The 23,368-nt window shown below is 45.2% G+C and overlaps 1 protein-coding gene across 17 annotated transcripts in view; it reads right to left on the bottom strand.

Annotated features, from left to right (window-relative positions):
• The window catches only part of Erc2 (ELKS/RAB6-interacting/CAST family member 2), a 932,060-nt gene that overhangs the window by 81,395 nt on the left and 827,297 nt on the right, over window positions 1–23,368 (bottom strand). For 2 of the 17 annotated variants that reach the window (XR_004514630.1, XR_004514631.1), the window contains one exon: window positions 16,063–16,254. The exons of 14 other annotated variants lie outside the window; for them this stretch is intronic. The gene's annotated coding sequence lies outside the window, so the exon portion shown is untranslated. Of the gene's footprint in view, window positions 1–16,047; window positions 16,255–23,368 lie in introns of those variants that run through there. One more of the 17 variants, XM_033756877.1, reaches the window with a different exon arrangement.

The raw sequence follows: 23,368 nt of genomic DNA, 5'->3' as shown, positions 1-23,368 counted from the left end.
ACTTATAGGTGGAGCTTCTGGGAGGTGACTGGGTCTTGGGTGTGTGATACTGGATTGGTCCACTGATGGGTTTATGGGTGTGATGTTGGCAGAGGAAGCCTGGTGGGTCAAGGTGGGTCACTGTGGGCATGGGGCATATCTATCTCTAGCTCTATCTCTATATCTATCCACATCTATGGATCTATATATATCTTTACCCACTCTACTTCCTGTCTGTTATGCCATGAACTCTTTCTCCTCTGCCACCCTCCCTCAGAGCCAGCCAACTATGGACTGAAACCTGTACAAAATGTGAACCAAAATCAACCTTTCCTCCTTTAAGTTGCTGGTATGGGTTACTGCGTGCCAGAAATGAGAAAGTAATCAGTACAACATCTGCGGGAAACCCTGCCTCACAACGAGCGCACACCAGAAAAGGGGGGTTCCCACCAGGAGATCCAAAGATGCTGCCTTCCTGGTCAGGTGCCCTTGGACGGGAGCTCTGTGCCAATGTTTGCATTTCAGCTCTTGTTCCTTTTGGCCATACCAGCAAAGTAGTGAGAAACAGGCTCACAGGACGGAGAACTCCCATAACCCTGGTCGGGAGGGGTTTTGGAGGATGTTCTGAAGAGTAAGCAGATCCTAACAGAGAGAAAAGGAAAGCTTTGAAGTCGGCTAGACCCGAATGTGAATTCACTTATTACTTCTGCGTCCTGGGGAAGTGACTCACCTCTCTGGGGCTCGGTTTCCTTGGCTGCAGGGAGGAAGCTAACATCACCTACCTCAGATGGTTATTGTGGGGATTTTTTTTTAATGTGCTTACAGCACTTAGCACAGTGGGCGGCACACTGCTCCCTACGGTGTCAACCGTGAAAATTAGAGACAAGACATCTGTCGTTAAGACACCTGACTGGCACCTGGCAGAAGCAATTCTAAAACTCCAGAGGACCTGGGCAGTGAGTGTGGGCCCATGGAGTTGCTCAGTGGACCACTTGCACAGCCATCATCACTGGCCCTGCACATGGAGGTGCTCAATAAATGGGTGACTAATATTTTATTGGTAAGAATAAAACCCATCGCCAGCCGAGGCCTTCATGAGGAGTTTCTCAGATGGCACGGAATTCCCGGAGGAGCTTGTAAATGAGTTCCTAGGCCTCTAAAGTGTGTGCAATGCTCAGTGACACAGGGCACCCTGAAGGGTTATGAACACTTCTCCCTCACCTATCTCTGCCTGGTGAAATCCTCGTTCTCCCAACAGCCTCAAGAAGTCCTGCATTCTACAACATCACTATATTTTTAAAAACTTATAAAACAAGACACTGAGAAAAAAAGAGACAACAACTTCCCTCCAAAAAACTGGTCACAGATACAAACAGACATTCTCAGGACAAAAATAACCAATGTACAAAATAAAGTCGGCTAAGTCTAGGTAAGCAAAATAAATATTAAAACAGAATGAGACAAATTTCTGCGCATCAGACTAGCAGTTAAGACTGATGACAGGCGACGCTGCTCAGGTCATGGGGGGAAACCTGCACTCTCCCATCCTGCCGGTGGGTGCTTACAGGGCTTGAAACACTGCAGGAGCTACTTGGGAAGGCTTTATGAAAATTTAAACAGAACACACCCCCCAGCTCAGAAGTAAGACCTTAGAGAGTTGATTCCACAAAATTAAAAGCATCAGAAAATACAGCAAAATGGAAATGATGTTCCCTGCACCTTTCTCTCTACCAAGAAGCAGGCACAGCCTAATGCCTGGCAGAGGGGTAAACTGAGTCAGTGCGGTTTCTAGAAAGGAAACCGCCGCGAGCACAGTAAAAAGCGGGGGCAGAGCTAGGCATACGGCCTGAAAGCTGAAGCACACAGTGGACTGCAGCAAGCCCAGGATGCAAATGGCAGGCCGCGGTCCTGCAGAAACAGCACACACACGTGTGTACCCATGAGCACATGGATATGCGGTCTAAGCTCAGGAGAATAACTGGGAAGGGTGCACATCCAGCTTTCAACAGCTGAGACATCTGGGGTTGTGGCCAAACTGCCAAGAGGAGGGGCGTGCATGACACTAGCTTCTTATTTTGCGTCTGTGGAAAGCTTACGGGATTGACTTGTGGTTGATTTTTCCTTGTGTTTGTTTAGTATTTTTTCAAACAAAAATTTTAAAGTAAATGCTCATTATGGAGCAGTTGGGAAGTACTGAAGACTATTTTTTCTCATTTTTGTCTGTTATCTCTTCTCTTACTTGGGGCGCCATTATATCGCTGTGCACCCTCCTGCTTCCACCTTTGGGGGACGCAGCATTGTGATCAGAAGCAAGGGCCGGGGTACAGACAGCACCGAGCAGTCCTCAGGAGTCAGGGCTGGAGTGGAACCCTAAAGCTGGTCCAAATGAACGTAAGTCAAGTCACAAACTTTGTTTTCCAGATGTAGACCTTGAGCTAAGGGCAGAAAGAATGACCACTGAAACCTTAGCGTGTATATGGTTCTGTACCAAACACCCGCAAGGAGAATAAGCAAAGAGCCACTTTAGTATGGTCCTGGGAGTCTCTCCAGCCAGGTTCACTGCCAGTCACTGGTTCAAATCTCCTGTTAGACACTTCACCCACATTACCCTCCTGCTTACTTCACTGTAGGAGGTAGATCACATTTATCCCATTTTGCCAACGAAACTCAGAGAAGCCTGCTGAGGGGAAGGTCACATGGTATAGAAGTGGCCGAGGCAGATTTTAAAAACAGTTACATCTATCTAATCCGCTGGCACATACCTTCTGGAAGAAAGTGACTGACAGGTCTCAGAGGTCTTTTCCTCAGGATGTGTGGCAAAGAGCAGTGCTCCAGAAGACGTCAGCCCAAAGCGGGCTTTCTAAGGGGCATCTCTTCAACCATGCAGGCTGTCGGCCAGAAATGCCAGGTGAGGCTTCCTCGGTTTGTCCCAATGTGTGGGGAAGGGAAGGAGCTGGGATTCAGGTGACCGAGCAACATGGGAAGGGTGGCTGGGACAATCTTCCGGAAGCTTCTGAGCTCACAGGTGGGTCCTGTGTAAGCAGGGGCTATGTTTGCTCACGTAGTAGCCCCGGCCACTCTGGACCTGTCCCTGTGTCTGCGCACAAGCTTTGCTCATTCCGTATTTTTTTTCCTCATGTATTGACAAGTACCTGAACAGTAACTTTTTTTTTTTTTAAAATAAACAGCCTTCTGGACTCCACACCTTCCAGGCCCATGCCTTTAGCCTGGATGGAGGCTTCCACCCGCTTCCTGCCCTCTCCTTGGGAGCAGATGTTTTTCTTTTACTTCCTGGGATTTGGTTGGCAACTGATTTTCTTCATGCTGGTAGAGTCATAGGAAAAGCTAGAGAAAGACAGAGCTGCGGGGAGAGGGGAGTGCGTGGTGAGCACTGGGCTCTGCTTCTTTATCTGGTACCCATTTTTCATTTCTCCTGGCCTTACCAGGACCTCCGTGTCTTGTCTACAAGGACAGAGCACATTTTTTCATCAGCTGGAATGAAAAATGACTAAGTCGCACTGGATCAGATTACTGAAGGGAAAGGAGCTCATTCATCTAAAAGCCCAACGAAGAGGTGCAGACACCCCGGTACTTAAATCAGAGCTGCTCTGGCAAGCTCCCACCCAGCTCTGCTGCTCGTGTCTCCCTTCACTTGCCCACCGGTGGCAGCTGACATTCTACGGTTAGAGTCACTCCATACACTGACAATGTACCTGTTAAAATGTACACAGGAAATTGGACCCTTGCATTTGCATAGACTGTCAAAGTGTTCAAACATTTTCCTATCTCTCGCCACTCATTCACTGAAAATTCTGTGTGCCTATCACGTGGAAGGTTCTGGATAACTTGTTAGTGATATATAGGCAAGCAAGTAAGACATGATAACCCATGTAACAGGGCACTCAACTCCACAGCTATCATTCTTACCCCAGAGCTCCTTTCAGTTGGCTGTCAGGCACACTAAGGTCTCAGTAGGATGACAGGCTGCACCTCAGCAACCATCCTTGGTACATTTCTGTGGGAAAATGTAACCAACCAAGAGCAGGACTGCCATGGGGGGTGGAGAAGGGAGGGTCCCCGGAATGCCAGGAACACAGAAGGGCTATCTGTAGGATTCCAGGGTGCGTACAATGCACCAAAGATGCCAGGAAGAGGCCCCAGGGCCAGGACAGGGGGGATATAGAAACACACACCTTTTCCCCTTCAAAGCAATGGTCTTGCCCAGATTTCTTTGTGTCCACCTTTAGTCTTACTCTGCAAACTCTCTCCTCTATCTGGTGCCATCTCCTGTCTCTGCCCAGTGATACTGCAGTCAGATTCTGACCCATCCTGGTTGTTGGCCTCTTCTTTTCCCTGAACTGTTTTCTGTGAATTCCACACTGGTGTATCCAAGTGACTATAGAAGAATCAGCGAAGAGATGACAGAGAAATGTTCAGGAGACGGATCTCCTAAATGCCAGGGCCACAGAAGCAATGTTACCAGGGAACCGGCTGCTCTAGTCCAGGCTCTTGGGTACAACGAGGAAAGAACTGGCACATGCACACCCAGTAGCAAGCAGCTACAATTACTGAAGAGCACAGGAAAGTGTGCTCAGGGTAACAACAGATGAAGCACAGACAGCAAAAGGTACTGAGGTGACAGAAAAGTAAAGGCCCTGTGCACCGAAACAGCAACAGCAGCAGTGCATAGATAAGTCAGGCTTTTGGAATTTAAAACCTATGCGCCTCAGCCCCAGTGCCTCCCCTGAATCTCTAGGTGTGACTGATGGGAATGATCGACGGGCTGCTGAGTCATCTTGGGGCTCCAGAATTCACTGATCGTAATTATAGTTATGTCAGGTCATACATATTTATGAACCCTTAATGAGCTGGGCGGAGGGTAAGAGTGACTGTAGGCCAGGCTAGGAGATCCAACTTGCATGTGCTCTCATCTAGAGCATCAGAGATCTCCTGAGTCTTTATTTTTTTTTTTTTCTACCTCTCTTAGGACAATGTGAGGAGAAATGACCACAGGGCGCAATTCAGAATTAAATGAGTGGAAGGAAGTGATTCCCTCAGCTCCACTTTTTCTAACTGGACTATCAAGGCCAGAAAGTTGTCCATATGATTAAATGATACACAATAACACTTTTTAGCTGTCTCTAAAACCAATCCAGGCCAGAAATACAACTGCATGCATAAACAGGGATTCTGTGTTTTCCCATCTGTAATGGAATTTTGCTAGGACAGGGCCTTCTCATGACTAGAAGTAACAAACAGGAGGCTGGGGACTGTAGAGCAGGTAGTAATAGATAATCCTGTGTTTTCTCAAGTTCTTTGATTACACGGTAATCTGTCTCAGCTTTTTAAAACACTCAGCTATCACCAACCCTACTATCACATCAATACAATTATCAACGTTCTTTTCACTACCACCCACTTCCTGTTATCTTCATCTGTTTCACTGCCATTATCCTATCGCCGCCTTCAGCAGCATCATCAAAATCCACCAGTCCCCTATGATGGACCAAGTTCTATGCTGTGCAGTTCACAGAGAGCATCCCACGTAAATGTACACATCAGCGCTGAAGAGTTGGTTTCCTATTTCAGGTTTACAGATGAGAAAAACGAAAACTCAGAGAAGTTCACTAACTCCTTTCTGACTGCATGGACAAGATGATCTCAACTCAGAATATATGTACTACAGACCTCGCTTCCCCATGCCAGACGCCTCTCTCGGAATGTGAAAGTAGGCAGACCAGCCAACGACACAGACAACAACCTGCTACAGAAGAGGGAGGCCCTTAAAAATAAGCAAAAAGTCTTGCCATAAGTTTCAAACATGTTGATGCCAGAAAAGTTCACATCCCCAGCCCTGGTCATACTGAGATATCTGTCTTTCAGCACACATTTTCCAGATTGTTAAATTGAGATGATTCCACATTTGCTTATAAGTAATTTGTCATCGTCTGGAAAAAAAAATGCTGAAAATCTAATGCAACAACCAGAAGATAAAACTCCTCTCTACTCCCGTTTAGTTAGAAAGACTGGCAGTAAAAAGTATTTTCTCTACTAACACACAAGATTTTATCGATCCAAAATCAAGATATCTCTTGAAACGTCAACAAAAAGATTGAGTCAAAAGATATAGCCATGACTTACTTATCTTTAAAGAACACACTGAAACCAAATAGTGGTTTAATCATGTCTCTTCAACATTTAGTCTCCTAATGGACTTTTCAAGATTATTTTAGGTTGAGATTTTTCTTATCCTGTACCAAACCTCTTCAAAGATTCTATTCTCATCCCTTACCCCTTTGGGAAACAGTGGGGGAGAGAGGGGAGGTGAAAAAGCCCTCTTGTAAATCTTCTTCTAAAACTCTCTGGCTGAACAAAGACTTTCCCATTTAAGAGCAGGTGACAGAAAGATTTCTTCCATAGGCAGCACATTAAGACTGTCCGCAGAAGTAAACAAATCTGTTATGATGAAAGCCGGACATTCCTCAGGGCTGGGATCTAATGAAAATGTCAGTGTTTTATGCAGTTTAAAAATTGACAATTCAACAGTTTTACAGGAGCTATTTAACATTTATCATCACTTACAAGAGCTCAAATGTAGACAAAGGAAAGGGCAACAGAAGAAATCAAATGACTCTTTGCTCAAAAGCCGCCATGGTACCCATTACCCATGGGAGCTAGGCAGTTTGTCAATTAACCTGCAGCCTCAGGCAAGAGGGCACGGGTCTTGGCAAAGGCCTGTTGGAAATCCATACTTCCAGATAAAATCATCACGGTCACCACACTTTGCACTTTCATTTACACCTTACACCAGTAAAGACTCAACCACTGGGGAACTAGAATATTAGAGAAAGCCTTTAAACTTACCTAACGTGATGCATTAAGAGCTCCTGAGTGTTTGCCAAATTCTGCTCTAGATATTATCTTAAACCACTAAAAGAAGAGAAATAGAATATGTAACTCTGAATCCAGTAGAGGGGAAAAACAGAAAAAAACACAGTCAACTCAAATAGGGCAGAAAAGGAGAGAAAAGGAAAGAAAGAAAAGAAATTCCCACACTATAATATACACAATAAGATAGTTAAGTCCACATAGGTTAGTTATGGTAAATGGAAATAGCTTAGGTTAATCCATTAAAAGACCCTGAAGTTGCATTTTAAAAATTCAGCTTTATGTTGCTCATAAAAGCGGACCGGTGACACACAACTTAAACTTTATAAGAATGAAAAAATATAAACTCACACATAAAAATCAAAATGATGTTGCTTCAGCAATATTATCAGATAAAAAATAGATAAAAGCATTCATAGGGATAAAGGGGTATTAATTAAACATAAGAACAAATCACAAGGTGCTGTAACATTGGATGGCAAAATTTTATACAGTTACAACAGCATATCCTAGAGATACAGCAAACAAAAATTGAAAGAATAACTAAGAATTGACCAAATCCACAACCATCGGGAAGGTTTTAATTCTTATCTCTTGGAAACTGAGCAGTTAACAGGGAAAATATTAACCGTCAGATTTCATTGATATAATATGTAAGCTTCACCTAAAGCATGCACAAAGAACAGCCACCTGAAGACAGAATAAGTATTTTCTTCAAGTACACAGAAATATTTACAAAAGACTGAACATCAAAAAATACCAGCAAGGGGCTGGGCGTTTGGCTCAGTGTTTCCGTCACCTGCCTCGCCAGTGCAAGGTCCTGAGTTTGATCCCCAGTAGCTCCCCCAAAACCAGCAAATCCCAAGAAGTGGTAGTACATACCTGCTTCTGAATTTCCCTCCTATCAAATAATGAAATTTTAGAACCTCACACATAAAAGCCAATCCACCCTGCTCTCTGCCTAGAAAACAGCTCACGTCCCCAGGGCTCCTCAGTTTTACTTTCTAGACCACCCTTCCTCCAGAAGCTCCTCTTATTCCCACTCCATCTTACGTCAGTCAACTGTACTTTTTTCATATAACTTACTAGTCCCTGAAATCATTCCATTTGTGAACTGGCTCACTCCCCACCTACCTCCCGCCACTGAAATGTAAAGTATTTGCAATGCCTGGCTCCTGGCTCAGTAAACCTCTGCTGGTGTCAGGCTGAGCTGCCGGCCTGCAGGGCAGGCCTCAGGCTCCTCGCAGGGACACGGCTCCCTCCTTACAGGAGGAGTATCCCTTACAGTCCCGTGAAAGAGAGGTGCTTTGTCACCCTGTCTGCGGTAGGTAACAGATGCCAAATAAATGGCTGCTAAATGAATGATTAAACTTCCACCTCTGGTGTGTGCCAGGAGATATCTGACACACGGACAGACCGCATCACCTGCTTAAACCACACCTTGGGAGTGAAAGAGCTTGCTTCCCACCTGTGAGCATCACTCTGCTCCCCTCCATGGTACCTGCACCACCTTCTCCGACCTGTGGAGGCTGTAAATGAGACAAAGGACACAACTCGCAGATGTCGTGCTCTCCAAACCTTTCCTATCACTACTATATAGATACTAGCCTTTGCCAAATCTATTTACAACTGACTTCAATCGTTTCTCATAACAGCAGCAGGTAAGCACGGGGATAGCTTGTTAAATCTAAATCATCAGTGCCCAAGAGTCAAAGAAGGAGGAATCACTGTGTGACTTTATATAAGTTGCTCACTGGCCTACACCTAGCTTTCACATCTACGAAATGCTCATAACATCAGTGCTTACATCATAGGTTGCTATGAAGACTTGCTAGGTTATGGCCCTAGAATATGGAATACAGTATCGGTCGCGATGACCTTGATAAATGTCACTGAGATTTTAGGGCCTTGCACAGCCAACTCAGTTACTCTGCATTCCCTTGCCAGCTGTGCTTAAGAAATTGGCCTTTGGTAATGTCTTCCAGAGCCTTTCCAGAAATGTATCACTTCTATTGAATGAGCACTAATGTTTCTTTAAATCTGATTAAATCCATTCCTTATTAAAGTACAGCTAGAAAACTCCGCGCCAGTGCCAGATGTATTTGTTAAATGGTCTTTTTACTGAAGGTTTCAGGTAATGAGGCTGCCGGGGTGGGTGGGGGCAGCCAAGATGGCGGTATTAATTAACAAAGGGGAAGACTGGCTGGGGACATTCTTCTCTGACCTAGCCCTTCTCCTACCTCAGAAGGGAATATTCTAGGGTGGAAAGTTTCCATCACAGCATCTGTTTGCCAGCTCTGCCCTGACACTGTAGCCACAGGTGAGAAGCCATCCACACTTAGGACTTTCCCTTGGAGAGGTACCCATCTGAAGAACGGCCTAATGAAATTTCAGATTTGTCATGAAAGACAGGAGCAGCACAACTTTACCCTATTTATTTGTTTGTTTGTTTGTTTATTGGTACCAGGGATCAAACTTGGGACCTTGCACTTGCAAGGCAGGCGGAGGAACCACTGAGTTAAATCCCCAGCCCAACTTTACCTTTTTTATACATCAGAAATTTCTATAGAGTCCCCCCCCCGCTTAAAGTTTCATTTTATTTCTCTTAGCCTTTGATTCAGAAAAGCAGCTGATGATTAAGAGGTACCAGGGACTCAGTCATGTTCTTCAATGCTGGTGTTTTTAACTCGGCAACGTTTTCAATTTTTAGAAGTCATAATAAAGTCTTTCGATGCCCAGTACAAAAAAAAGAAAAGGTCATAAAAATGTCTATAGGCATATCAGGGAATTTGCCACACATTTATTTATAAGGCACTCTGTCCTGGTCCAGGGCTGATTATGTGTGTGTGAGGCCTCCCAAAGGATTAAAAGTCCCCAGGTAAAGAACAACTGTTGTCAAATGCAGAATTTGTTCCGTTTAAGCCAGAGTCTTTAAACAGCAGCACTATTAACACTTTGGGCCAGATCATTCTTTGCTGTGGGAGTTGCCCTCAGCGTGGCTGAACACTTGGCAATGTCCCTGGGCTCTGCCCAACCTCGTACTGATACTACATCTCCACACACCTTGAGCTGTGATAGCCAAGACATGGCTCCAGACATTGCTGAATGAATCAATCAATGAAGGGACATGGGAAACACGCATTTGCAAAACATATGCAGCAGGTTAAAAGGGCTTAGTGAATACCAGGAAAAATCGAAAGGAGGCAGACAGTAGAAATAGTCTGGCAAAATTACTGACTTATTTATGCAGAGAAGAAATGACAAGGATCTAGTAAGAAAGCAACAGGTGCCTTCAAGGAGCAGGGATGAGGTAGCCTCTGGAAAGAGCAGGCATGAAGGGCCTCTCCACCAGCAAGGAGAAGACACAAGCATGTGTCCACCACCCTCACTCTACCTCCCCTCTGCCCAGTACCTGTGATTTCAACCCAGGACAATGTTTCTGTCTCTTGCTTTGTACCCCTTTCTTTCTGTCTTTTTTTTATTTTTTTCCTTCCAATACCGGGGATTGGATCCAGGAGCTTCATACTATGCCCAGTTTTCTTCTAAATATTTTTTCTTTTAATTTTTGAGACAGAGTCTCACTAAGTTGCCAAGTTGCCCAGACTGGGTTTGAACTTGCAGTCTTGTTGCCTCAAGCTGCTGTGCTTAGCCATACCCTTTCTATGAAGAGTCTCTTCAACACGTGTACTCTCCTTTGAGTCCACATGTATGACAGTGGCCTGCAATGCTTCAGCAGGATTCAGGAAGAGGAATGGAAGCATATAAAAGTGCTTGTGAGTACAGGACACGAGTACCAAGGACAGGTGGGCTGTCGAGAGCCACAAAGGAAGGTGTCTCTGTGGATGTGGCCTCAGGGCCTCACCCAGAGTGATTATGTCAAAATCACTAAGGCACAACAGCCTGGGCCAACTGTGCCCTGAGAGTCTTATGGGTGCTGAGCCATTGATATCATGATGCAGAGTTCTGTCCTGTGGCATCTGGACAGGAAGTAGGAGGGGCAAAGCTGGGTGTCATCATGCTTGGTGCTGACCACAATAAGCCTACCACATGGCCCTCCTCTGTAGAGCCAAACCACAGTCACATTCTGTGTTCATGGGGACCAGAGAGGGAACCCAGATGTGGGCAGCAAGCCAGGTTTGCAAAGGCCAGCACTGGTGACTGGTAAACTGGAGAAGGCCTGCTGGAGTGAAAGGTACTGCTTGAAAAATTCTGTGGGGAACAGGGCTCATTGCTTTCCACGGAAAATTCAGAAAGCCAGAATTGTATGTTGTATTTTCAGGTTTTAGGAACTCTGTGTGGACCCCCCCAAAAAGAAGAAGCCATTTGGGTAGAACTTTTAGGCTCATTTGAAAGCCCAGGCTCAAATACTTCATGGTGAAGCAACAGACCTTTCATTTCAATCAAAGAATTTCCCCTTCTCAAAGCAGACCAGGTTATCTTCAGTTTATAAAAGCTGAGGTGCTTCAAAGGCCTGCTCATTAGTTTGCGAATTGTTCAAAGGGCCACTCAGACCACATAGAAGGTTTTACCTGCTCCCTGTCATTTCATACTCACTTTGGCTGTGTGCAGACAAGCAAGCTGTCCTTAGCCGCTCTAAAATATCACACATGCCGTGAATTTAGGAAACAAGTGGGAGAGTTTTGCCAGACACAGAGCCTGCACTTTCACTCCTCAACAGTGGAGAGTATAAAGCTGGGGCTTTCAGGATAGGAAGGCCAGGGATTCAGGAGCCCGAGTTCAGGTCCTATGTCTTCTACAATCAGCAGCATTGACAATGGACTCCCCCGAGCAAGGCACTGTGATTGAAAGTATGGTTAAAGAGAAGTTCCTCAGGAGATGTTTCTGGATGAGTGGGTGGATAAATGAATCAGGCAAGTCTTTTATCTCATTCCTGAAATTGAATCTCCACATTGCCAAGGCATTTGGATTTGCAGAACCTCTTTCCTCATTTGTCAACAATTTCTGGGTGCAAAGTCAACAAGCCAGGGACCAAGAAACGATGGACAGAGAACCTGTCCTCCAACTGTGTCCTGATCAGCATGACATATGAGACATACGCAAAAAGGCCTCTGGGTTGAGAAGGCAGAGGGGGAATCGAGTTCCTCCCTCATGGAGTTTTGGCCATAGCTGAGTAAGTTCTTAGGAGGTACAACCCTCACCAGAAAGTCAGGGAAGCATTCTCTGTGAAAAGGTGAAGAGCCCGCAGGAGGTTTTGTTCTGAAAAGGACTGTCTCAGAAAGATGCACCAAGAGTTGAAAAAAAGCACAAAAGAGACAGAAATACATGCTAAGATGCTGGTGTCACGGTCAGACACAGTACATCTACTATTAGCAGACGCAGAAATCAAAGTCTCTGTGGGGAAAGCACTCTACTTCTAGGGTTCACTATGCAGCAGTGTTTCCAGCCCACTTGGTTATTTTCCAGAAGGTTCTCTGCCATGATAGCTTGTGTGGGCAGAATCCTAGTTAGCACAGGCAGTGATTCCAGCTTCCTGGGGACTCTCCTTTGTTCCCCTCTCGCGCTGCCGACCTAGACACCTATCCAGACCTTTCGGTTCACACTCCTGACCTTGTGCCTCCCTCACCCCTCAGTCCCAGAAGAATTCTCTATCCTGGCTCTCTCCTGTCCAAGCTCTCTGTACGTATCCTTCAGGCCATGTTTCAAAATGTGAAGTATGGTTACTCCAGAAAGCCGGCCCAGGCTGTGGGCTTACCTTGTCTGTCTTGTGCATATGGGCACCTTTTACCAAGTAGGGCAGACTAGCTTTGTCTTAGCAGTAGAAAGGGTAGTCTCAAAGACATGGAGCTCAGGGGTGTGAGACCTCCCCCCTTCACTGGGAGGGATTTACAAGGTGAGAAGAAGCTGGGCGGTTGGCAGGAGCACTTCCCCCAAGACCGTATCTCCCTCTCCTTGTTAGCACTTCCAAGCTGACCTTTTGCTCCTCTGCAGAAGGCTTCAAAAGACAGGCTTTTTAATTAGCAAACGATCTCCAAAACCAGAGATGTTACATTTATAAAATAACAGCCTGGTACTATGAAAATTACAGCTGGGATAGTCAAAACAAAACCAAGATGAAAAACCAAAAAGAAACAAACGAACAAAACAAAACAAAACAAAAACCAAAAAAAAAAAAAAGCTGTTGTCCTTATTCTTGGGTCCAGGAGTTCTAAACATTTAAGAACTCCTTTGCCTCAAATTCAATAACTTTTATTTGATTTGTTTATTTATTTTTTTGGTACCAGGGATTGAACTCTGGTCCTTGCGCTTGCAAGGCAGGCCACCGAACCGCTGAGCTAAATCCCCGGCCCTCAAATTCAATAACTTTTATTTGATTTGTTTATTTATTTTTTTGGTACCAGGGATTGAACTCTGGTCCTTGCGCTTGCAAGGCAGGCCACCGAACCGCTGAGCTAAATCCCCGGCCCTCAAATTCAATAACTTTTAAAAAATTCCAGTTAAAGTATTCCCTCCTTTGTCATTATGAAGAGAACCTTGAGAAACACTATTTTCACGTTTCATAAAAATCCAAACAGCTGCTTTATTCTTGCATTTCCTGATCCATCCAATATCTCAAAGATCCATATTGACATTCACAGTTTACAAAAGACAAAACCCCACAGGCAGGGCTACCATCTTTCCTAAAACTTAAGGAGGACAGCAATAGCCGCTTGTCAACTCCACAAATGTTGCAGGGCAACACAATTTCGCACGGGTCTCTCCAGGCATGTTTAGTCAGTTCCCAGAGTGCTCGAGCGCTTGTAGCTGCCCAGCCAACCCTCAGAGACAGAAGTCAATAAAAACACATGCCACGAAGGTGAAGCAAAACTATGTAATATATCCTTAATGATTCAGCAAGTCTTTTCGGTCTTGGCTATGCCATTAGATGAGTCAAATAATACCAAGGCTTATCACTCTATCATGTCATCCTTCTATCTAACTCAATATATGAATCCATGAGGACAGGAATTCAGAAATATTTTATTGCATGCAAAAAACACTTCAGTGGCCAAGCCCATTACCGAACCTTTACCACCCTTTAGCCTACCTTCCCCTTCTTCTATGCTCCTGCTGACACCACACTAAGTGGGCATCCTGAGGGCTCAGAAAGAAGCCTGGTGCAGTGGGACAGAGCATGGAGAGAGAAAGGGAACAGCACCAGATGGGGCTGGGAAGGTAGGTGGGGGCTCAAGCATGCCCGGCCTTGCAGGCCTTAGTCAAGCAGTTGGAGTCATTAGAAGAACAAAGGGCACTGCCTGGAGGGGTTTAGGAAGTGAGCCCATGATGTAATTTACATTTTATAAAGATCGCTCTGCTTAACTGTCTCCAGCGAAGCCTTCTGCCCTCCATCAGGTCACAAGCTCCTGGATGGCAGGACTGGAGTTATTCACCTTTAATAGCTCCACATCACCCACTGGCAGAACTTTAAACCAATGTCTCTCGGACTTTTCTGTGCAGCAGAACACCACAGGCTCACTCAGACATAAGTCCCTGGACCCCACTCAGAGTTTCTGATTCAGCAGGTCTGGGTGAGGCCTGAGAATTTACATTTTCCATGTGGTGCCGGGATTCGGGTTATTGGTACAGGCGCTGCACTAAGAGAACCTGTGTTTAAATCTGTTTGTTGAGTAAATCTATCAATGTAGGGACATGGCGAAACAGTTTTGCAACAAAACAACCACAGCAATGACTTGTTTGAGTACGACTTAAAATGGCAATCATTTATTCCTATTGCAAAAGGATCACAAAAAGACTAACCTGCTGTTACTTCAAAAGGAAACAGATCACCGTGATTAGACAAGCTGAGATACTCAGAGACCGCACCGCCAAGTTTAATTTTAAATTAAATGTAATTCAAAGATTATTTCTGCGAAAGTATGTGATTTATTTGTGTAGGCAGTTATTACATGAGGTGGTGAGACATCCCTTGGTGCTCCTCCAAAACTGAAACTTTCACTAAATTTTCCCTTAGAACTCAGGAATAAAGCTCCCAATGGCCCGGGGCTACTTGATTCACAGTGTACGGTGTCAGTGAGCACACTTACTATAAAACAAAGTGAACTGAAACTCTTTCCTGAAAGGAACCTCTAAAAAGTCTAATTTTAGCTATTATGCTAAAGGGAGAAATGCAACTCAAGGATGCAAAGTACAGGGAGACTCAGAACCAATACAAGGAGGATACACTTCAGATCTAGGACAGGTGGGTACAGACTGCTACACTAGAAGCACATGACCAACATCATTATTCTGTCCCGGCACATGCTAGGCTGTAGTTTCTACATGCAAACTTCATCTACCCAGAAGTCATCACTGCAGGCCAATCGGTAAAAGACAGTTCAGACTCAGGTGCAGCCTGGGGCATCGGTAAGAGGCTCTCCTGCCTGAAGCCTATAAGGTCATAGGGTTAAGTTCTGCTTGGGGAATAAACTGGTTAGACACATGCCAAGACTGTGTACCGGTGATTCTAAATAAAGTGTCATCTACTCAGTAGTTACGAAGGATTTCACAGTCTAACACAGAGATGGCAAACCTATGGCCTGCGTGCCACTGCAAGCTGTTTGTCATCATTGAAAGCTCTAAAAGGTTTGTCATCGTCTGTCTATCAGGTCAGCTCGGAGTGGAGGAATTCGAAATATTAAAAATCACAGGATCCCCTGGCACAGTGCAAATGCCTATAATCCCAGCTACTCGGGAGAGTGAGGTGAGGCAAGAGGATCACAGGTCAAGGCCAAGTTGGGCAACTTAAAAGATAAAAAGGACTAAGGATGTAGTTCAGTGATGAGCGCTCCTTGGTTCAATCCCCAGTATGGGGTGGGGGTAGGGAGCCATGGGATCAAAACAAGAAAGACTGTTGGAAACCATGGGCCTTGGCAAGTAAATAATAAATGTAATAGTCATTAAATGGTAACCAATGAGAGACCGTCCTCTGAGTCCACGTTGCAAGACACAAAGAGCACTGTGCACAACCTCTGTGAAACTGGTGCAGCAGCTCGCTCTGTGTGGTTGACAAACCCGGACCCTTAATCTTCAGAGTCTGCCTATGAACTAAATACAAAATAGCGACCCTACACTCCAGCAGAAAGTGAAGTACAAGTGAGCTCCAAACTCCAAGGTTATCACGCAGAACCTCTCCGAAACCCAGCACCCCACCACATTCGCAGTTACCCACCTCCAAAAGGGTAAAAGTAAACACTGGACCTGCTCTGGTGTTAAACTGCCACCGGATTCCTCCTCCCTGCTGTCTCCCTCCTCTCTTCTTCTTTACAGACAGGTAAAGTTGGATCTCTTGAAGGAACTGGGGGCTCCCACTCTAGGCAAAGGTTGGACAGGTGATCAATGTACAGCATGAGATTTGGCTGTGCCTACGTGCCTCCGACAGAGCTGGATCATCTAGGGCAATGAAAACGGTAAGCAACAAGAAAGCAGTATTAACAGCAAGGGCAGGGAAACCTAGGCAGCACACACAGTTCTCTAGGACACTCGGCAGCCATTCCTTTCCTCACTCATTCACTGGACATGCTAATCAAGCACCGCGCCAGACTCAGGAAGGAGAAAAGGGAGCGACATGTAAACACAAGCCCTGCCCTCACGGAGCTTCTGGACTGTTCTGGAGACGACAGGCAAACAATTACAGGACAGTGGGTAGGGGAGCCTACAAGGTGCTGTGGAGTACAGAGCAAAGGAAGCCCGCTCAGACTGCAGGGCGGGTCGGGGAAGCGCCCGGAGGAACACTTAGCAGTGAGCCTAAGCACCCACCGAAGTTAGCCCGAGAGGGCTGGGGTGGGTCAGGATGTGCCGGATCCTGAGACAACAGAAGAGAGATGGTTTGAGGGGCTGGAATCTGTTTGTTCTCAGTCATCCTCCAGCCCATAATCCTGCCCCACCCAGAGCATGGAGAATTGGAGTCCGCGGGCCTCATCACAAGGAACTCCTCCAATTCCCACCCTCCAGTCATGTTTCGGCCTCACTGGCAGGGTCTCAGAAAGGGAAAAGACTCAGAAAATAGCTGCTTGCACTAGAAATGAGAAAGAAACAACAGTGGGGAGTCAAATGGCTGTAAACGAGACCCATTTGCAGTGATTTATATTCTGTATAACAGCAGCAGGGGTGAGATACCACCCTCAGCCAGAAGACAAGATGCAGGGCTATAATTTGGCATCACCAATTCCAGGGCCCCAAGGCATCTTTCCTTTGGTTCTCCCATTTTGCCTTTGATTCCCTCTATGTCTCTGGGAAACTGCAGAGGGAGCGTTTTGTGTTTCTTAACCTTGGTGCTTTTTATGTCTAAGAGGCCATCGCAGACACAATATCTCCAACTTGCCCGATGCAATTAAGGGAAACCAGACAGCTGAGGAAGCCAATACTGCCAAGGGTCTTCACATGGGGAGAAACAAAACAACAAAACCAAACAAAACACCTGCGAAAGTCCCAGCAATTTAAGTGCTGTCTACAATGATAGCAGCCTGTGCCTTATGAAAGAAACCACTGTGAGGGATGGTTTAAGAAAGGGCAGTAAGTACAGGGTTGTTTCACCGAAAATGCACAGTCTAAAAAATGTCCAAATATGCTTTAATATTATCACATAACTCAGGTCCTGGAAATAACATCTCTGACTGAGTACAAAAAACAAAACAAAACAAAACCCTCACTTCTAAGAAGCAGAGCAGGCAGTGATTTATGAGACAAAGAAAGGATGTCTTCTTAACCTACGACAACACAAATTTGTTTAGGTTTTCCCTCCACTAAGTAAGTAAGCAATTAGGTTTTTTCCAATAAAAATATCCCTGTGCATGTGCAAACACCAGAGGCAATCATATAATTACCCTGCCCAATCAGATTCGGTTGCTGACAGTTGAGTTCCCACTGCTCAGTAGTTTCAGATCACAGCGAGGTCTTTATGGAAGCCCTTTCCATCTCTTGACAAAGGTTCCTATGATAGGAAGAGCAAGCCCAGCACTACCTCGTGCCAGCTAATCATCCCCAAATTGCCAGGGCCAAGGCCAGCCTACTCTGGCTCACCTCCAAAAAAATAAAATGGGAAATGTGAAGACACGCTGGCTTAAACACCCTTGCTTCACGGGAGGGTCTCACTCCTAAATATAATAGTAACCTTTTACCCCCACACTTTAAGTGTCGTAATTATGTAATTAAAACCAATTATGTCATTTACCAGAGACTTTTTCAAGTCAATTACCTCAATTATTGACCTCATAAGATTTCCCATACTGACCTGCAGCAGTGAGGATCAGGATACATTTAGACACTGGCTTCCAAAGGTCGCTATGGTCTAGCTGGGTGGGTTGTAGCTTGTCTGGGTTCTTCTAGGCTCTAGAAGCTGAAGAGAATCTGTTTGCCGCATCATGGGTTTGCACATCCTTCTAATATCCTAAGATAACTGACACCCTCCTCGATGGTAACGTCCATGTTGTGGACCAGAAAGAGGATGCAGGAAGAGTTACAAAGTTATCTCAAGTTAAGCAGCTGGTTGGTTAACTGCAATGCTAGGACCGGAGCCTAAGTCTTCTGCTGCCTCTTAGTAGCAAGTTGCACTTCTTAGAAGAACAATGTTCATATGTGTGTGCGTTCTACAGTCCATCCATTTCTCCTGTTTTTGGTATCTTACCCCCAACTTTCCCTTTGAGGCAGTAACATATTGGTCTCACTCTCAGTCCATCCCTTCACATGGAGTTCCAGGGCAGCTCCCTGATACGCTGTCATCCAGGCCACAGCCAATCTGTTCCTACCATTTCCCCAGCCCCAGGCTTGCTTCAGGGATGAGCACACGATCCCATCCACGCCAGTGAGACACAGCGAAGCTCTGCTGAGTACCTGGGGAAAGGCAATCGCTCTTCCTAACTGCGCTTCTGTGTGAGAAGATACAAACGCTGCTGTGGCTGGCAGCCATCTTGCCACCAGCAAAGGAGCGAAAGACAAAGTTGAGATATGGGGAGAAAAACTGGTCCCAGGAAGCAATTCCCTCACACTCCCAAACTGTTTCATGCTGAGAGTATGTATGGGCATGGAGAAGGTGGGTTAGTTCCAAAGCATGCCGGAGGAAATAGGAAAAGGGCCACCGCCTACATCCTGGGCAGACCCGATTACAAGGATGGGCGTCACTGAACATGGCCGTGAGCAGCAGTCCTGCCTCCTGCTGGCAACAGTTACACGCCTCCAATTTTTGAGTTATTTAAAGAACGTACCATTTTATGGGTGGGAGGAAGCGCTTTAATCTGCAAAATGATTTTTATCACAAACTAAACATCCTTGTAACTTTTTATTCTTTTACTTCTGTCAAAGTTCTCTCTTCTTAGAGTTGAGACAGCTGCTACAGCTGAGAAGACCTCCTTCAACCTTGCCCTTCGCCCTGTTCACTGGTCCCCTTGTATTTAACTCCTTTATCCACTGGGATGTAAGAACTCAATACATTTTGCATTCATTAAGATGGAGCTTTTTGTTTCTCATTGTTTTTTCCCCCTTGTCCTTGAGAGAAAGTAAAAGAGAACTAGAGTTCTTTTAATGGTAGGAATTTCAATGCTGGTATTATTGAAGTTTGGGGGTGGATCTTTTTTTGTGGTTGGGACGGCCCTGTGTACGATAGGATATACGAGAGTAATCCTGGCCTCTACCTACAGAGGCCAGTAGCACCCATTTCCTTCGTACGGGACAATTAGCAACATCTGAGGACATCACCAAATGTCCAGGGTAGGGACCAGGATTATCCCGTGCCGAGAACCACTACTTTAACAAAATGTTTGGGGTATTTATTGGGTTTTTCTCACAGAAACTTTGAAAGCACAATTCCTTTCAGTATTATGCCTTCCTCTACTTGAAATGTGAAAGCAAGGGGACCACCACTTTCTAGAACTTTACAAAAGCTATGTAAAATATCCTATGAGGACAGCAAACCAACCAACCAACAAAACGAAACAAAAAACACCCGAGATAGTAACGTTACTGCCACAGTTACAAAATCAGTAAGGTTTTTTTTTGTTTGCTTGTTTGTTCTGTTCTGTTTGAGACAGGGCCTATGCTACATAGTTCAGGGTGACCTTCAATCACTACATAGCCCAGGCTGGCCCTGAACTCTTGGAGATCTTCCTGACTCAGCCTCCTGAGTGCTGCGATTATAGACATGCGACTGACAAAGCCACTAAGATTTGCTGACACATTAAGGACTAAGGCGGAGGAAAAACGCATAAAATGGCAATAATTTTACCTTAAGACCAATGAGAAGAAAAGAATATACAGGAAGAAATTAGAAACAAAAACCACTAAGATATCTGTACACTGAGTCCAAAGCTGGTATTTGTCTTCTCACACTTACAGAAAAGAACATGGAAATTTAAAACAATGGCTGTGTTTTCTAGATTCAGGTCCAGCCAAAAACATGAAGGGCTTGAGCTCAACAGAGAGGATCCTTCTAGCAAAGGCTTCCAACTCACCTACTCTGTGGGTTAAAAAAAGTAACACTTCACTTATCTGGATAAACGTGGGTGAAGACGCTTAAATATGCAAAATCAATGGGTTTATACAGCATTCTTCAAGGAGAGGCATGAACTTGGCCCCTGGTGCCCACAGGAGCTCAGAGTGCACTGGCAGAAGTCCTTCCTCCAGGACGGATCAGAATGAGGAGCCAGAAATCACTGAATCCCACCTGCACTGTTAGGCTGGAAAGGAGAGAGCTGAATTGCCTTGACCTCTTAACGGGGACAACTGATGTCCCGTCTCAGGAAGCTGGCTGAGGGCAGCCCAGCTGCCAAATCTGTGCTTCGAGGCACAGGCTCTCGCATTCCTGGAGGTTCTGAACGCTGACACCGTGCAGTCTTGTGTGTGAAGTTGGGCTCCGCTGGGGTTCGCTGGCAGGGACGCGTTCCGATTCTGCCATGGTCTACCTGGAGGTTCTAGTACTGCAGGGTGGAAAAGCGTAAGGGCGTCCAGATTGCTAGAGGTGGGACGCGGCTGCTTCTCTGGTCTCAGGCAGCCAGCACCGGCTTCTCCAGCTGCCTCCTTCTTTGGTCCCTCACTCTCCAGCCACCCTAACCTCTCCAGTAGTTCTAGTGAAATCAGAGAACTTGGGGAATGACACATTTCCACAGGAGAAAGCGTAAGAATAAAGTGACCTCTAAGGGGCCGTGGCTCTTCTCCATTTAATGGGGGGGTGGGTCCACTGGAGCTGCTTCTGGTAAAGAGCTAACATGTAGAACAAACATTAATATAAAATAACTGAGGTTCTAGCAGAGACTCAAAGCGGCTCTTGTGAACTGCACAAACAGCTGTTCTCTCTAGAGGTTAGTCGTTAAATCTGGGGGATGTAAACCCCCAACCATAATTAATAAAGAATGACTTTCTGGGAGCACACTCTTCCGGGGAGTAGCAGCCCCCCCCCCCAGAGCCTCATCCTGCCCTTACAGGGTGCGTCAGCAGAGATGGAACAGCAGTCCACTTCCCAGTTTCTGCTGGTACCAGAACCTCAGAATCAGTACTGTGTGTTTTGGGGGCGGTGCCTCCTGACTAAGTCTGTAATGCTGACACGGGAACACCTCGTTCGTACCAAAGAGGTCAGTCAAGGTGGAAACATGAATCTGCCTGAACAGACCTGTCCTTCTGTTCCTTAAAGCAAAATGAAACAAAACAAAACAAAACAAAACAAAACCCCAAGGCTCTACAAACACAAGACAACTCCTGCCTCCCCACAGCTTGATAGCTAAAAGTGGAGCTAAAAGTCCCCGGGGTGGCAGGTGCCTGAAGAGGTCACCTTCACTGTCAGTAATTGAAGAGACTTCCGAAAACAGCGACCCCAAGCTTTGGCCAGAGATAAGTCTTCCCCTCAACATTAAGAAAAGGATTCTAATAGCATAGACTCTTGGTTGAGGTGAGAGGTAGCAACCAGAGAAGAGCATGAGTAGATCCACAAAGTGGTCCAGGGACTTACGTACTTTATTACAAGGAGTAGATGTATGACTTTCATCGTATTTTCAAATTGCTTGAAACTCAGAATAGAAACTTAAGTGCAGGGCCAGGGATTTAGCTCAGGGGTTCTGCCACTGGCCTCGCAAGCAAAAGATCCCGACTGAGTTTGATCCCCAGTACCAAAAAAAAGGAAGAAGGAAAAAGGAAAAAGAAAATTAAGCACAGCTACACCCTAATTTTTAAAAAAGTATTCTCAAGGTATAATTTATATATCATCAAGCTCACCCATTTTAAGTGTGCAGAAATTCTGAGTAATTCATAGAGTTACAAACACTACTACAAACCAGCTTTGGAACATTTCTGTAATCTCAAAAAGATCCTGTGACCATTTACAGTAATCTTCTTATAATTTCTACAGTGAAAGTTCTAGGGTTGAAAGATTATTTCCACATCTGCAAAGTGAACCCATTTTTCCCTTTACCTAAAAAAAATTATCTGAAATATAAATATTAACTAGATATCCCATTTTTGTACTTGTTTGTTTTTCTGGTGCTGGGGATTGAACTCAGGGCCTGAACACACTAGGAAAATATTCTACCACTGTGCCACACCCCAAACCATCCTATGTTTGTTAAATCTGTCAACCTTAAGCTAGGAGTAAAGCAGAATTAAGCAAGTAAATGAACACTTGTCTGGACCATTATGAATAAACCTGTTATTTTACCAATTTGAACTATCTACGCTCTCAGATGGTAAGAACCTAGCGCCGCTCAAAGTTCAGCCTGAAAACTAAAGCTGTAGAAACCACCTAAAGAATCCACAACCCAATTGCTGTTTTACAAGCAAAGCTGGGACCCCAGGCACTCACAGGATTATATGCTACATTTGCCTTGAAAGGATAAAGTGAAAGTGGATGTGATTGTTAACCTCGCAATTCACACTCAAAACTGGAAATGTGACTTTTAGGGGCACAAATCATAGGGAAAACATTCTCAACCCTTGGGGAGGGTGTCACAAACTCCTTTGAGAGAATTTGATAAAAGTTTTGGACATTCTTGGTAGAAAAATGTGTATATGCACGTCCATACCTTTCTGAAGAGAACTGTTTTTGAGGGAAACAGAGGTTTTATACATTCTGTGGCAGTGTTTGTGGACTGTTCAAGGGTCTGGGACACTGGGCAAGTTGACTGAAGCCATCTTGGAGTTTTGTACCTTGCTCTGCCTTTCCTCCTGTTTGTGTGGGAAGGGAGGAGGTTGGCCAACGGCAGGGGAACTGAGTAAAGCCAGATGGAATGGCCAGCATGAGAGGTTCACAGACTCCCCGAAAGTCCACAGGCTCAGGTTTCACTGTCTGTAACGCACACATCAACCTGACGGTTTTCCCAGGTTACGCACCACAGGTCTAGCAGAAATGTATCTGGAAGGGCTCATTTGGGTTCTGGAGCACTGTGCAAAATTTTGTGTTTTTTAAAAAAAATTTTTAAAACATTGACTACATGATGACTGAAGTTAAAGTACTCTGAGTTCCAAGCCCTCTGATTATCTGATCCTACATTCTATAAAGCACAGGTCAGAAGACAGTAGGGGAGGACCA

Source organism: Fukomys damarensis, unplaced genomic scaffold (assembly GCF_012274545.1).
Source record: "Fukomys damarensis isolate Sample0158 unplaced genomic scaffold, DMR_v1.0_HiC HiC_scaffold_28, whole genome shotgun sequence".
Classification (NCBI taxonomy): domain Eukaryota; kingdom Metazoa; phylum Chordata; class Mammalia; order Rodentia; family Bathyergidae; genus Fukomys; species Fukomys damarensis.
Note: the sequence above shows the minus strand (reverse complement) of the source record. Positions and strands in the feature narration are given on the sequence as shown.